This window comes from Ranitomeya variabilis, chromosome 2, assembly GCF_051348905.1.
Source record: "Ranitomeya variabilis isolate aRanVar5 chromosome 2, aRanVar5.hap1, whole genome shotgun sequence".
Lineage (NCBI taxonomy): Eukaryota > Metazoa > Chordata > Amphibia > Anura > Dendrobatidae > Ranitomeya > Ranitomeya variabilis.
The window spans coordinates 932,143,376-932,159,928 of record NC_135233.1 but is presented as its reverse complement, the minus strand read 5'-3'; positions in this window follow the sequence as shown (position 1 = coordinate 932,159,928).

Sequence of the window (16,553 nt, the reverse complement as noted above, 5' to 3'; positions counted from 1 at the left end):
CATAATAATTTGGATTGTGGTATATATCAATTTTCTCAGCTCTTCTTGTTCTACAACGTGGTGCCCTTAAATTGCATTTACAGCTGATAGATTCAACTTAACCAGTGTAGGAGCTAGTTAATTTACCCTCATCCCGACCAGGTATATTTTGGGGTTTTATCTTACATGTACTTTTAACAATTTTTTTTCTTATTCGGACATATTCAAGTATAATTTGCAACTTTTTTCCCCCCAACACATATGGCCTAACTTTCAAGTTGTTTTTATATTCCCTTTTTCTTGCTCATTTTAGAGATCAATGTAAAGAAACTTAGGAGATGCATGTCTATTTTCACATTTTTTACATTTATTTGTTTTACAACAAAAGACTGCTAAAAGCATTTTAACCTGTGTTCCCCTTTCCTTGGAAACTTTTATATATTGGGTATACTTTTTTCAACAGGGCCAGGCTAGAAACAGCCATTCAGACAGGTAGACTTTTTAAAAAAATGTATTTTACTTTTTTAATTTTATTTTTGTAATTTACTTTACACAGTGTGTGCCACACAAAAGCTCTTTAACAACCTTTGGGGGTTATTTTAACATATTATTACATTATTTTTATTTCTGATTTCCCTGTTAATGGGGGTAATAGCCCCTTTTACTGGGGAAATTTAGTTTCTAGATGGCATTGCAGAGCTGACTGGGTCTTTTAGGACCCAGCAGCTTCTACTCTCAACCTACACCTAATGATCACATGAGTGCGAAGAAGGTGTAGGAAGCTCTGTGTCAGTGCTTCCTAATCTGTATACACAAGCACTGGTTCAGTGCTGTATATACAGGGATTGAGACTGTAAACTTGGTCCTAAGCGATGTTTATCTTCTCTGTGGGGAGTCTGGCTGTGTCTGACAGCCAGCTCTCCACCCCTCAAGATTCACATTCTCATTAGCTGCTGACATTGCATTAACATTTTTGAATGTGTGGACAGGTTGGATGTTCATAGGCAGAAGTAGAAGCTGCATTGGCAGATATGCAGTATCTGCTGAACATTATCAGCAAGTCCTTCTGTCTACATACTATAATTAGCAGATCATAGTTTACAAATTCACTATTGGATTTGACATTTGTTTGCATACCACAATTGAGAAATTTAAGCAAATAACCCAGTCTGGTTATCCAAGCAGATCATACACTATAGTTATCATTTTTACTATACACTTATATTTTGTAATATGGATCATTATGAAAACCAGCACCGGTAGGAAAACTGGATCAATGAGATTTCCTGCATTAATTTTATATTTCTTGTGTATTTGTTTACTACAAGCCAAATATTGCTTATTTGTTTAGTCTTTGTCAAAACCTATCCTTTTTGATCCTGTCTTCACAATGGTTGAGATTAGACAGGAGCAAACCTTTCAAGGTTTGGTTCGGATCAGCGAACGTCCCGATGATATTTTATTTCTGTTACAGGATACCATGGCTTCTGTGGAGTGGGCCAGGGGTGTCAAACTGCATTCCTCAAGGGCTGCAAACAGGTCATGTTTTCAGGATTTCCTTGTAATGCACAGGTGATCATTTAATCACCTGCACAGAATGATTCCAGCACCTTGTGCAATGAGAAGGAAATCTTGAAAACACGCATGGTTTGAGGCCCTCGAGGAATGCAGTTTGACACCCCTGGAGTGGGCGATGACATGAGTATGGGTTAATTTAGATTCATTAAAGGAGTCTGTGTTATTCTTTCAAATACAGGACTTTATTCTGGCAGTGTGTTAATTTACAATATAACTATAGGATTAGTAATGGAGAGGTGTCTTATAGACGTCTCTCCATTACTAATCTGTGGGCTTGATGTCACCAGACAATACAAAGGTGACATCAGTTCCACAAATATTAACCCCACTTGCCACGACCACAGGGCAAGAGGGAAGAGCCAGGCAAAGTGCCAGAATTGGCTCATCTAATAGATGCACCTTTTTTGGGGTGGCTGCGGGTTGCTATTTTTAGGCTGGGGGGATAATATCCACGGCCCCTTACCAGCCTGGGAATACCATCCCCCAGATGTCTGTATTAGCTTGTCTGGTTGTTAAAAATGTGGGGGGGGGAAAGACCCCTCACCGTTTTTTTTTTTTTTTTAAATTATTTATTTAACCCCTTCATGACCTTGGGATTTTCCATTTTTCCGTGTTCGTTTTTTGCTCCCCTCCTTCCCAGAGCCATAACTTTTTTATTTTTCCGTCAATTTGGCCATGTGAGGGCTTATTTTTTGCAGGACGAGTTGTACTTTTGAACGACATCATTGGTTTTACCATGTCATGTACTAGAAATAGTATTCCAAGTGCGATGAAATTGCAAAAAAAAGTGCAGTCCCACACTTGTTTTTTGTTTGGCTTTTTTGCTAGGTTCACTAAATGCTAAAACAGACCTGCCATTATGATTCTCCAGGTCAGTACGAGTTCATAGACACCTAACATGACTAGGTTATTTTTTATCTAAGTGGTGAAAAAAAATTCCAAACTTTGCTGCTAAAAGAAAAAAAAAAAAAAAAAAAAAGCGCCATTTTCCAAAACTCGTAGCGTCTCCATTTTTCATGATCCGGGGTCGGTTGAGGGCTGATTTTTTGCATGCCAAGCTGGCGTTTTTAATAATACCATTTCGGTGCAGATACGTTCTTTTGATCGCCCGTTATTGCATTTTAATGCAATGGCGCGGCGACCAAAAAAACTTAATTCTGGGGTTTCAAATTTTTTTTTTCATTACGCCGTTTAGCGATCAGGTTAATGCTTTTTTTTATCGATAGATCAGGCGATTCTGAACGCAGCGATACCAAATATGTGTAGGTTTGATTATTTTTTTTATTGATTTATTTTGAATGGGGCAAAAGGGGGGTGATTTAAACTTTTATATTTTTTTTATTTTTTTCACATTTTTTTTACTTTTTTTTTTTTTACTTTTGCCATGCTTCAATAGCCTCCATAGGAGGCTAGAAGCTGGCACAACGCGATCGGCTCTGCTACATAGCAGCGATCTGATGTTCACTGCTATATAGCAGAAATGCAGGTGTGCTATGAGCGCCGACCACCGGGTGGCGCTCACAGCTACCGGGGATCAGTAACCATAGAGGTCTCAAGGACCTCTATGGTTACTATTCAGAAGCATCGCCGACCTCCGATCATGTGACGGGGGCCGGAAGCGCCGGTTAAATGCCGCTGTCTGCTTTTGACAGCGGCATTTAACTAGTTAATAGCGGCGGGTGAATCGTGATTTCACCCGCCGCTATTGCGGGCACATGTCAGCTGTTCAAAACAGCTGACATGTCTCGGCTTTGATGCAGGCTCACCGCCGGAGCCCTGCATCAAAGAGGGGTATCTGACCTCGGACGTACTATCCCGTCCGAGGTCAGAAAGGGGTTAAATTAAAAAATACGGCTTTGAACCCCTCTATTCTTGATAACCAGCTGTGCTAAAGCTGACAGCTGAGGGTTGCAGCCTGTAGTAGTCAGTTTTGCCTGACTGATTATCAAAAATTCAGGGGAACCCATGTTATTTTTTTATAATTATTTATAGCATAGATGCCGGCTGATGAATACTCCCATTAGCCACCACTTACTCTCGCTGTTAACAATTGAATACAACTCTCAACATTGTCTCCTAATAGAGCTGATCACTGCGCGAGCAGAGGACTGTGATGTGAGCTGTCTTCATTTCAGCACCTCGGCATCGGGGAACAGCATAAAAAGTACCACTGATTCCCAGGTGCCGGTATGTGTCACACTGATGACAGTGATGTCTGAATGAGCCCTTGTGAACTCTGTCATTTACCGAACTTTGGATGACTGATTTTTAGGAAAACTGCTGGGGAATCCAAACGAGCTACATTCATGCCGAATTTGAGACTGGAAAACGTTTTCCGAACAAGTTTGCTTGCCTCTAGTTGAGATCATACCCTACAATCTTTCCCTCTCTGATGCCATTCTTACTTGAAGCATCGACTTTCCAAATGTTGCTGTTACCGGAACATGGCAACATTTTCTTTTTTTTTTTTTGTCTGTTTATTTCATAGAGTAAAAAAAAAACATCAGAAGGGTAATTTTTGTCACTGACTGATTAATGTTTATTATAAACCTGCTGAAATATTGTGTACATGATCTATTTGCTCACAGGGAACTCACTGGCTAATATTTATATGAAGAAAACAATATCCTCCGCAGTCAGCAGTCTTTTCTCTGGTCATACGATGCTCATATAGTAAAGGGGTTCTGACAATGATGGATCTTCTCAGGAAACTTCAGAGTACTTGATTGAGTTTGTATTTCCACTTCCCATTATTTCCCTGTGTGTTTTCACATTGTTAAAATGACCTTGTTTTATCTCCCTAAAAACTATTGCAGAAATGATACTTTCTTCCCTTTTGCTTAAATACATTTTCATGAATTATCAATCTGACATTTTTTCACACTGTACAATATTAAAAAAATATAAGAAATTTGTTTAATGTTTTTTTTATGTTTATGGACAATTTAATATTCATTTACGAACTCTATCTATAGTAACAAAAAAAAAAAAACCTGACCAGCACCTCCTTAGTTTGAATAGGTGCAAGCTACAATGACTGCATAATATATAGAAGAAATCACAACAGCACTCTTTAAGGGCCAAGATATATGAAAACAAAGGAAAAATTAAGTCTAAGCTATATTGTTACTCAATAAAATGTACTTAGAAAAAATGAAGGTTCTTAGCGCATAAATTGGCCAAGTCATGTGTGCCCATCTACCATGGCAAGGTGACAGTTCTCTAATGAGTTCATGTAAAGTTGTGCTGTCTCCAGTATAACTAATACTATAATAACAAGATACAGTTTACCATTCATTCTTTATGATGGTAATGGTTCTGAAAATTAGTGCAGCAATGCTCATAAAAATCTTGTTTAGTTAAAAACGGCTCTAGACTCAATAGAAGAAAAAAAAAACTTCAAAACATTATTACATAATATACAGTATACTTTTATTTTCTATAGTTAAATCATTATGGCTACAACACAGACCACTTTAAATGTATATGCAGGAACATGCATACAATGCAATTTGGGGTTATGATGAAAGTTACACGATGTCCCCAGAGGAGAACACAGAAGTTCTGCCGTTCTTTATGGTTTGTCTTTAATATGACAGCTGTGCCATATGAATTTGCCTTCCCCTGAGGGCCATATATGAGGCCTTCACTGGTCAACACCTTGAGTAGGTTCAGATTATGTCATGTGAATTATATGTAACAATTCTTGTCAAAAATTGACAACTTATCTGGGCACTATTTTGTGGTCCATTTTTCCAAATTGAATGGTGAATGAAAATAAGATGTGGAGAAAACTTTCAAAGATTAGATAATTGTTCTTTAAAAGTATATTAAATTTATTATTGCATTGTACTTTGAGCATTTTGTAACTTGTTGGTCATTAGCCAATATGTCACGACAGGTTAGCATTTGAGAAACATAATACATTGCTATATTTAAGGCCTGCCAAACTTTGTAATCTGAGGTCATCAGTAAGCAGTATATATAACTAATGCTCCACAGCCAGTTTGCAATGATAGAAACCCCAGTTTTTGGTCTCATAATTAATCTACAGTAAAATGAAAGATTGACTCAGACAAGGTGTAAACAGTGAAAATCTGACTTCCTGTGTAGCAACACCATGGAAAGAAGAGTCCACAACTCCTCAACTGGGCAAAAAACATAAATCATGCAGCATGAAATGCAAGCAATGCACAAGGAAAATATCCTCAACCAACCGTCACCTCTTACAAGCAAGAGGAAGAAAGTATGTGAAAATCTGGCAGATTTTCATACACTCTTCCTTCTGATTGCATATTTCAGATGTCATCAAATAAATATGCTGGTTTGGTTCCAATGATTGTGGCCCTTGAGGGGTATACTAGGTTCACTGATGATGTTGTACACCACGTCTTCATTTAAAAAAAAAAAAAGAAAAGTCTTCAATTCATATACACCATGTTCCACATTATTATGCAAATGACATTTTCTCGGATTTTCCTAAATGGTCGGTGCAAATGACAGTCTAATAAAAGTCATCACCCGTTAGAGTATGCATCGAATTTTATTGAAGAAACCTCCCAATGATAACAGTATAATCTCCAAAATGAATAAAAACTCAAAATGCAATCTCCAAATTATTAGGCACAGTAGAATTTCTAAACATTTTATATGTTTTAAAGAACTGAAAATGCTCATTTGTTGAATTTGCAGCATTAGGAGGTCACATTCACTGAACAAAAAAGCTATTTAACTCCAAAACATCCTAACAGGCCAAGTTACATGTTAACATAGGAACCCTTCTTTGCTATCACCTTCACAATTCTTGCATCCATTGAACTTGTGAGTTTATGGAGAGTTTCTGCTTGTATTTCTTTGCATGAAGTCAGAATAGCCTCCCAGAGCTGCTGTTTGGATGTGAACTGCCTCCCACTCTCATAGATCTTTTGCTTGATGATCCTCTAAAGGTTCTCTATAGGGTTGAGGTCAGGGGAAGATGGTGGCCACACCATGAGTTTATCTCCTTTTATGCCCATAGCAGCCAATGACTCAGAGGGATTCTTTGCAGCATGAGATGGTGCATTGTCATGCATGAAGATGATTTTGCTCCGGAGGGCACGTTTCTGCTTTTTATACCATGAAAGAAAGTTGTCAGTCAGAAACACTATATACTTTGCAGAGGTTATTTTCACACCTTCAGGAACCTTAAATGGCCCTACCAGCTGTTTCCCCATGATTCTGGCCCAAAACATGACTCCTCCACCTCCGTGCTGACATCGCAGCCTTGTTGGGACATGGTGGCTATCCACCAACCATCCACTACTCCATCCATCTGGACCATCTGGAGTTGCTCGACACTCATCAGTAAACAAGACTGTTTGAAAATTAGTCTTCATGTACTGTATGTATGAGCCCACTGCAACCGTTTCTGCTTGTGAACACTGTTTAGGGGTGACCGAATAGTAGGTTTATGCACCACAGCAAGCCTTTGAAGGATCCTACACCATGAGGTTCGAGGGACTTCAAAGGGACCAGCAGCTTCAAATAACTGTTTGCTGCTTTGTAATGCTATTTTGGTAGCTGCTCTCTTAATTCAATGAATTTGTCTGGGAGAAACCTTCCTCATTATGACTTTATCTGCATAAACTCTGTCTGTGCTCTGATTCAGTCACAAATCTCTTCACAGTATGATGATCAATCTTACGTTTTGTGAAATATCTAATGTTTTCATACCTTGTCCAAGGCATTGCACTATTTAAGGCTTTTCAGCAGCAGATAGATACTTTTTATTTCACATATTGCTTGAAACCTGTTGCCTGCTTAATAATGTGGAACATCATTTTTAAGTAGTTTTCCTTTAATTAGAATCACCTGGAAAACGAATTATCACATGTGTTTAAGATTGATTTCAGTGATCCATTGAGCCCTGAGACACAATATCATCCATGAGTTTATTTGAAAAACAAAGTAATTAAATCTTTATGACACTTAAATCCAATTTGCATAATAATTTGGAACACAGTGTACTAGCAAAGATAAATTGCAAATGACTCTTCTTATAAAAACACATGGCACATAGCTCTGGCTCGACTATGGGTTTCGCCTATTTCTAAGCTTCTTCAGAGACAAAGGTAATACCCACAAAAGTGCCTTCCTTAAAATAAGAAAATATATATTGTGATGTACCAACTAGTAGTATACTGAGAGACAAGTATGTATCGCACAGACAGAGGTCTGCTGCGATCTGAATCCAGTACAGGTGTCTGGGTCTTGTTGTCCCACAAATCTGTATATTAGTAAAGTGCTGGATTTAAGGGTTAACCAGAAAGTGATGGGTGGGACTCGTTAACCACATACCTCCCAGGGGTGTGTTCCTGTGATGTCAGAAAAGTCTTACATGTTTCCTGGTTGCACACATAAATGATGGACATGTGTGCAACTGGAGCTGGCTGGAGCTCCTGAATGTCCAGGAAGCTACTGAGAGTCTGGACTACTGACAGGACCTATATGAAGCCAGGCTGGGAAACCTGAGAATTTGTTATGCAGTTAGCACAGAGCCTGGGGAATTGTGAACTGACAGGTGTCAGGTATTGAACTATGTGAACATAACCGCAACTGAAATGGACTATATGTCGGTTCTGTGATGTTCACATGGTCTACCGTGGTTTATGGTGGTGTAATAAACCAGGAATGGACTTAATAATAATAATAATTTTTATTTATATAGCGCCAACATATTCCGCAGCGCTTTACAAATTATAGAGGGGACTTGTACAGACAATAGACATTACAGCATAACAGAAATCACAGTTCAAAATAGATACCAGGAGGAATGAGGGCCCTGCTCGCAAGCTTATAAACTATGAGGAAAAGGGAGACACGAGAGGTGGATGGTAACAATTGCTTTAGTTATTTGGACCAGCCATAGTGTAAGGCTCGGGCGTTCATGTAAAGCTGCATGAACCAGTTAACTGCCTAAGTATGTAGCAGTACAGACACAGAGTGCTTTTGACTGCATAAAGTGTATGAGAACATGATGCGAGGAACCTGATTGTTTTTTTTTTTGTTTTTTTTTATAGGCCACACAGGGATAGTTAGGTTAATGTGTTGAGGCGGTAGGCCAATCTGAACAAATAAGTCTTTAAGGCACGCTTAAAACTGTGGGGATTGGGGATTAATTGTATTAACCTAGGTAGTGCATTCCAAAGAATCGGCGCAGCACGTGTAAAGTCTTGGAGATGGGAGTGGGAGGTTCTGATTATTGAGGATGCTAACCTGAGGTCATTTGCGGAGCGGAGGGCACGGGTAGGGTGGTAGACTGAGACCAGAGAGGAGATGTAGGGCGGTGCTGAGCCATGGAGTGCTTTGTGGATGAGGGTAATAGTTTTGTACTGGATTCTGGAGTGGATGGGTAGCCAGTGTAATGACTGGCACAGGGTAGAGGCATCGGTGTAACGGTTGGTGAGGAATATAATCCTGGCTGCAGCATTCAGGACAGATTGGAGCGGGGAGAGTTTGGTAAGAGGGAGGCCGATTAGTAGAGAGTTAAAATAGTCCAGACGAGAATGAATAAGTGAAACAGTGAGAGTTTTTGCAGAGTCGAAAGTAAGAAAAGGACGAATTCTAGAAATGTTTTTGAGATGCAGATAAGAAGAGTGAGCCAGTGATCGGATGTGGGGGGTAAATGAAAGCTCGGAGTCAAGTATGACCCCAAGGCAGCGTGCATGTTGCTTTGGAGTAATGGTGGAACCACACATGGAGATGGCAATGTCAGGCAAAGAGAGGTTAGTAGAGGGAGAGAACACGAGGAGTTCAGTTTTTGACAGGTTCAGTTTCAGATAGAGGGAGGACATGATGTTAGAGACATGGTGTTTTCTAAAAAGGTCGGCGTGATAACAGGAGAAGAAGTGTATAATTGGGTGTCCTCAGCATAGAGATGTTACTGGAAACCAAATCTACTGATTGTTTGTCCAATAGGGGCAGTATACAAGGAGAAGAGGAGGGGGCCTAGGACTGAACCTTGAGGAACCCCAACAGTAAGGGGAAGGTGAGAGGAGGAGGAACCAGCAAAACATACAGTGAAGGATCGATCAGAGAGATAGGAGGAGAACCAGGAGAGAATGGTGTCCTTGAGGCCGATGGAGCGGAGCATAGTGAGGAGGAGCTGATGATCCACAGTATCGAATGCTGCGGAGAGATCCAAGAGAATTAGCATAGTGACCATTAGATTTAGCTGTTAGTAAGTCATTAGAGACTTTAGTTAGGGCAGTTTCAGTAGAGTGTAAGGAGCGGAAGCCAGATTGAAGAGGGTCAAGAAGAGAGTTATCTGAGAGATAGCGGGTAAGACGGGAGTGGACCAGGTGTTCGAGGAGTTTAGAGATGAAGGGAAGATTAGAGACAGGTCTATAATTAGCGGCACAGTTTTGGTCGAGGGATAGTTTTTTAAGTAATGGATGTATGATGGCATGCTTAAATGAGGAGGGAAAAATACCGGAAGTGATAGAAAGGTTGAATATTTTTGTTAGGTGAGAGGTGACAGCCGGGGAAAGGGACTGGAGGAGATGTGACGGAATGGGGTCACTGGTGCAAGTGGTCGGGCGAGAAGATGCAAGGAGCCTGATTACTTCTTCTTCTGTAAATGGTTCAAAATCAGAGAGTGAACTAGATGCGGTGGGGGAGGGAGGACAGTGCATGGTATGAAGAGATTGGGAGATGATTTCCTGTCGAATGTGGTCAATTTTTCCTTTGAAGTAATTGGCCAGATCGTCAGCACGGAGATCCGTGGTTGGGGCCTGCTCTCTTGGGTTGAGTAGGGACTGGTGTTATGGTTCTCAATGGCAAGAGAACATAGCCCAGCATACATAGGAACTAGCTCTTGGAAGGATGGAAACTTAAACTGACCATGAACTAAACCTGCCGCACAACTAACAGTAGCCGGGTAGCGTAGCCTGCGTTTTATCCCTAGACGCCCAGCGCCGGCCGGAGGACTAACTAATCCTGGCAGAGGAAAATATAGTCCTGGCTCACCTCTAGAGAAATTTCCCCGAAAGGCAGACAGAGGCCCCCACATATATTGGCGGTGATTTAAGATGAAAATGACAAACGTAGTATGAAAATAGGTTTAGCAAAATCGAGGTCCGCTTACTAGATAGCAGGAAGACAGAAAGGGTATTTTCATGGTCAGCTGAAAACCCTATCAATACACCATCCTGAAATTACTTTAAGACTCTAGTATTAACTCATAACATCAGAGTGGCAATTTCAGATCACAAGAGCTTTCCAGACACAGAAACGAAACTGCAGCTGTGAACTGGAACAAAATGCAAAAAACAAACAAGGACAAAAGTCCGACTTAGCTGGAAGTTGTCTGGTAGCAGGAACATGCACAGAAAGGCTTCTGATTACAATGATGACCGGCATGGAAGTGACAGAGGAGCAAGGTTAAATAGCGACTCCCACATCCTGATGGGAACAGGTGAACAGAGAGGATGATGCACACAAGTTCAATTCCACCAGTGGCCACCGGGGGAGCCCAAAATCCAATTTCACAACAGTACCCCCCCTCAAGGAGGGGGCACCGAACCCTCACCAGAACCACCAGGGCGATCAGGATGAGCCCTATGAAAGGCACGGACCAGATGGGAGGCATGAACATCAGAGGCAGTCACCCAAGAATTATCCTCCTGACCGTATCCCTTCCATTTGACCAGATACTGGAGTTTCCGTCTGGAAACACGGGAGTCCAAGATTTTTTCCACAACGTACTCCAACTCGCCCTCAACCAACACCGGAGCAGGAGGCTCAACGGAAGGCACAACCGGTACCTCATACCTGCGCAACAATGACCGATGAAAAACATTATGAATAGAAAAAGATGCAGGGAGGTCCAAACGGAAGGACACAGGGTTAAGAATCTCCAATATCTTGTACGGGCCGATGAACCGAGGCTTAAACTTAGGAGAAGAAACCCTCATAGGGACAAAACGAGAAGACAACCACACCAAGTCCCCGACACAAAGCCGAGGACCAACCCGACGCCGGCGGTTGGCAAAAAGCTGAGTCTTCTCCTGGGACAACTTCAAATTGTCCACCACCTGCCCCCAAATCTGATGCAACCTCTCCACCACAGCATCCACTCCAGGACAATCCGAAGATTCCACCTGACCAGAAGAAAATCGAGGATGAAACCCCGAATTACAGAAAAAGGGAGACACCAAGGTGGCAGAGCTGGCCCGATTATTGAGGGCAAACTCCGCTAAAGGCAAAAAAGCAACCCAATCATCCTGATCTGCAGACACAAAACACCTCAAATATGTCTCCAAAGTCTGATTCGTCCGCTCGGTCTGGCCATTAGTCTGAGGATGGAAAGCAGACGAGAAAGACAAATCTATGCCCATCCTAGCACAGAATGCCCGCCAAAATCTAGACACGAATTGGGTTCCTCTGTCAGAAACGATATTCTCCGGAATACCATGCAAACGAACCACATTTTGAAAAAACAGAGGAACCAACTCGGAAGAAGAAGGCAACTTAGGCAGGGGAACCAAATGGACCATCTTAGAGAAACGGTCACACACCACCCAGATGACAGACATCTTCTGAGAAACAGGAAGATCCGAAATAAAATCCATCGAGATGTGCGTCCAAGGCCTCTTCGGGATAGGCAAGGGCAACAACAATCCACTAGCCCGAGAACAACAAGGCTTGGCCCGAGCACAAACGTCACAAGACTGCACAAAGCCTCGTACATCTCGTGACAGGGAAGGCCACCAGAAGGACCTTGCCACCAAATCCCTGGTACCAAAGATTCCAGGATGACCTGCCAACGCAGAAGAATGAACCTCAGAAATGACTTTACTGGTCCAATCATCAGGAACAAACAGTCTACCAGGTGGGCAACGATCAGGTCTATCCGCCTGAAAATCCTGCAAGGCCCGCCGCAGGTCTGGAGAAACGGCAGACAATATCACTCCATCCTTAAGGATACCTGTAGGTTCAGAATTACCAGGGGAGTCAGGCTCAAAACTCCTAGAAAGGGCATCCGCCTTAACATTCTTAGAACCCGGTAGGTATGACACCACAAAATTAAACCGAGAGAAAAACAACGACCAGCGCGCCTGTCTAGGATTCAGGCGTCTGGCGGACTCAAGATAAATTAAATTTTTGTGGTCGGTCAATACCACCACCTGATGTCTAGCCCCCTCAAGCCAATGACGCCACTCCTCAAAAGCCCACTTCATGGCCAAAAGCTCTCGATTCCCAATATCATAATTCCGCTCGGCGGGCGAAAATTTACGAGAAAAAAAAGCACAAGGTTTCATCACAGAGCAGTCGGAACTTCTTTGCGACAAAACCGCCCCAGCTCCGATTTCAGAAGCGTCGACCTCAACCTGAAAAGGAAGAGCAACATCAGGCTGACGCAACACAGGGGCGGAAGAAAAGCGGCGCTTAAGCTCCCGAAAGGCCTCCACAGCAGCAGGGGACCAATCGGCAACATCAGCACCCTTCTTAGTCAAATCAGTCAATGGTTTAACAACATCAGAAAAACCAGCAATAAATCGACGATAAAAGTTAGCAAAGCCCAAAAATTTCTGAAGACTCTTAAGAGAAGAGGGTTGCGTCCAATCACAAATAGCCCGAACCTTGACAGGATCCATCTCGATGGAAGAGGGGGAAAAAATGTATCCCAAGAAGGAAATCTTTTGAACCCCAAAAACGCACTTAGAACCCTTCACACACAAGGAATTAGACCGCAAAACCTGAAAAACCCTCCTGACCTGCTGGACATGAGAGTCCCAGTCATCCGAAAAAATCAGAATATCATCCAGATACACGATCATAAATTTATCCAAATAATCACGGAAAATGTCATGCATAAAGGACTGAAAGACTGAAGGGGCATTAGAAAGGCCAAAAGGCATCACCAAATACTCAAAGTGGCCCTCGGGCGTATTAAATGCGGTTTTCCACTCATCCCCCTGCTTAATTCGCACCAAATTATACGCCCCACGGAGATCTATCTTAGAGAACCACTTGGCCCCCTTTATGCGAGCAAACAAATCAGTCAGCAGTGGCAACGGATATTGATATTTAACCGTGATTTTATTCAAAAGCCGATAATCAATACACGGCCTCAAAGAGCCATCTTTCTTAGACACAAAGAAAAAACCGGCTCCTAAGGGAGATGACGAAGGACGAATATGTCCCTTTTCCAAGGACTCCTTTATATATTCTCGCATAGCAGCATGTTCAGGCACAGACAGATTAAATAAACGACCCTTAGGGTATTTACTACCCGGAATCAAATCTATGGCACAATCGCACTCCCGGTGCGGAGGTAATGAACCAAGCTTAGGTTCTTCAAAAACGTCACGATAGTCAGACAAGAATTCAGGAATCTCAGAGGGAATAGATGACGAAATGGAAACCAAAGGTACGTCCCCATGCATCCCCTTACATCCCCAGCTTAACACAGACATAGCGTTCCAGTCGAGGACTGGGTTATGAGATTGCAGCCATGGCAATCCAAGCACCAACACATCATGTAGATTATACAGCACAAGAAAGCGAATAATCTCCTGATGATCCGGATTAATTCGCATAGTTACTTGTGTCCAGTATTGTGGTTTATTACTAGCCAATGGGGTGGAGTCAATCCCCTTCAGAGGTATAGGAGTTTCAAGAGGCTCTAAATCATACCCACAGCGTTTGGCAAAGGACCAATCCATAAGACTCAAAGCGGCGCCAGAGTCGACATAGGCATCCGCGGTAATAGATGATAAAGAACAAATCAGGGTCACAGATAGAATAAACTTAGACTGAAAAGTGCCAATTGAAACTGACTTATCAAGCTTCTTAGTACGCTTAGAGCATGCTGATATAACATGAGTTGAATCACCACAATAAAAGCACAACCCATTTTTTCGTCTAAAATTCTGCCGTTCGCTTCTGGACAGAATTCTATCACATTGCATATTCTCTGGCGTCTTCTCAGTAGACACCGCCAAATGGTGCACAGGTTTGCGCTCCCGCAGACGTCTATCGATCTGGATAGCCATTGTCATGGACTCATTCAGACCCGCAGGCACAGGGAACCCCACCATAACATCCTTAACGGCATCAGAGAGACCCTCTCTGAAATTCGCCGCCAGGGCGCACTCATTCCACTGAGTAAGCACAGACCATTTACGGAATTTTTGGCAGTATATTTCAACTTCATCTTGCCCCTGAGATAGGGACATCAAGGCTTTTTCCGCCTGAAGCTCTAAATGAGGTTCCTCATAAAGCAACCCCAAGGCCAGAAAAAACGCATCCACATTGAGCAACGCAGGATCCCCTGGAGCCAATGCAAAAGCCCAATCTTGAGGGTCGCCCCGGAGCAAGGAAATCACAATCCTGACCTGCTGAGCAGGATCTCCAGCAGAGCGAGATTTCAGGGACAAAAACAACTTGCAATTATTCTTGAAATTTTGAAAGCAAGATCTATTCCCCGAGAAAAATTCAGGCAAAGGAATTCTAGGTTCAGATATAGGAACATGAACAACAAAATCTTGTAAATTTTGAACTTTCGTGGTGAGATTATTCAAACCTGCAGCTAAACTCTGAATATCCATTTTAAACAGGTGAACACAGAGCCATTCCAGGATTAGAAGGAGAGAGAGAGAGGAAGGCTGCAATATAGGCAGACTTGCAAGTGATTCAATTGAAAGCACACTCAGAACTGAAGGAAAAAAAAAAAAAAAAAATTTCAGCAGACTTCTTTTTTCTCTCCTTTCTCTGCCAATTAATTTAACCCTTTGTTGGCCGGTCAAACTGTTATGGTTCTCAATGGCAAGAGAACATAGCCCAGCATACATAGGAACTAGCTCTTGGAAGGATGGAAACTTAAACTGACCATGAACTAAACCTGCCGCACAACTAACAGTAGCCGGGTAGCGTAGCCTGCGTTTTATCCCTAGACGCCCAGCGCCGGCCGGAGGACTAACTAATCCTGGCAGAGGAAAATATAGTCCTGGCTCACCTCTAGAGAAATTTCCCCGAAAGGCAGACAGAGGCCCCCACATATATTGGCGGTGATTTAAGATGAAAATGACAAACGTAGTATGAAAATAGGTTTAGCAAAATCGAGGTCCGCTTACTAGATAGCAGGAAGACAGAAAGGGTACTTTCATGGTCAGCTGAAAACCCTATCAATACACCATCCTGAAATTACTTTAAGACTCTAGTATTAACTCATAACATCAGAGTGGCAATTTCAGATCACAAGAGCTTTCCAGACACAGAAACGAAACTGCAGCTGTGAACTGGAACAAAATGCAAAAAACAAACAAGGACAAAAGTCCGACTTAGCTGGAAGTTGTCTGGTAGCAGGAACATGCACAGAAAGGCTTCTGATTACAATGATGACCGGCATGGAAGTGACAGAGGAGCAAGGTTAAATAGCGACTCCCACATCCTGATGGGAACAGGTGAACAGAGAGGATGATGCACACAAGTTCAATTCCACCAGTGGCCACCGGGGGAGCCCAAAATCCAATTTCACAACAGACTGGAAAGTGTCAAAGAGACGTTTAGGGTTATTTGACAGTGAGGTGATGAGGGTGTTGAAATAAGTTTGTTTGGAGAGGTGAAGGGCAGAGTTGTATGTTTTTAGCATGAACTTATAATGGATGAAATCTTTGGGTAGATTAGATTTTCTCCACAGGCGTTCGGCGCACCTGGAGCACCGCTGCAGGAAACGTGTTTGCAGCGTGTGCCACGGTTGTCGCCATCTGTGCTGAGTTGTTCTATGTATAGGAGGTGCAGCTTCATCCAGGGCACTTTGCAGGGTTTCATTGTAATGCTTCAGAGCAGAATCAGGACATGAGATGGAGGAGATTGGGGCCAATGAGGACTTCAAGTTCTTCATAAGTTTCTGGGTGTTAATGGCCTGTATGTTTCTATAAGTGTGGAAAGTGGGGGTGACCTGAGCGGGATGGCAGTTCTTGATAGAGAATGAAAGAAGGTTGTGGTCAGAG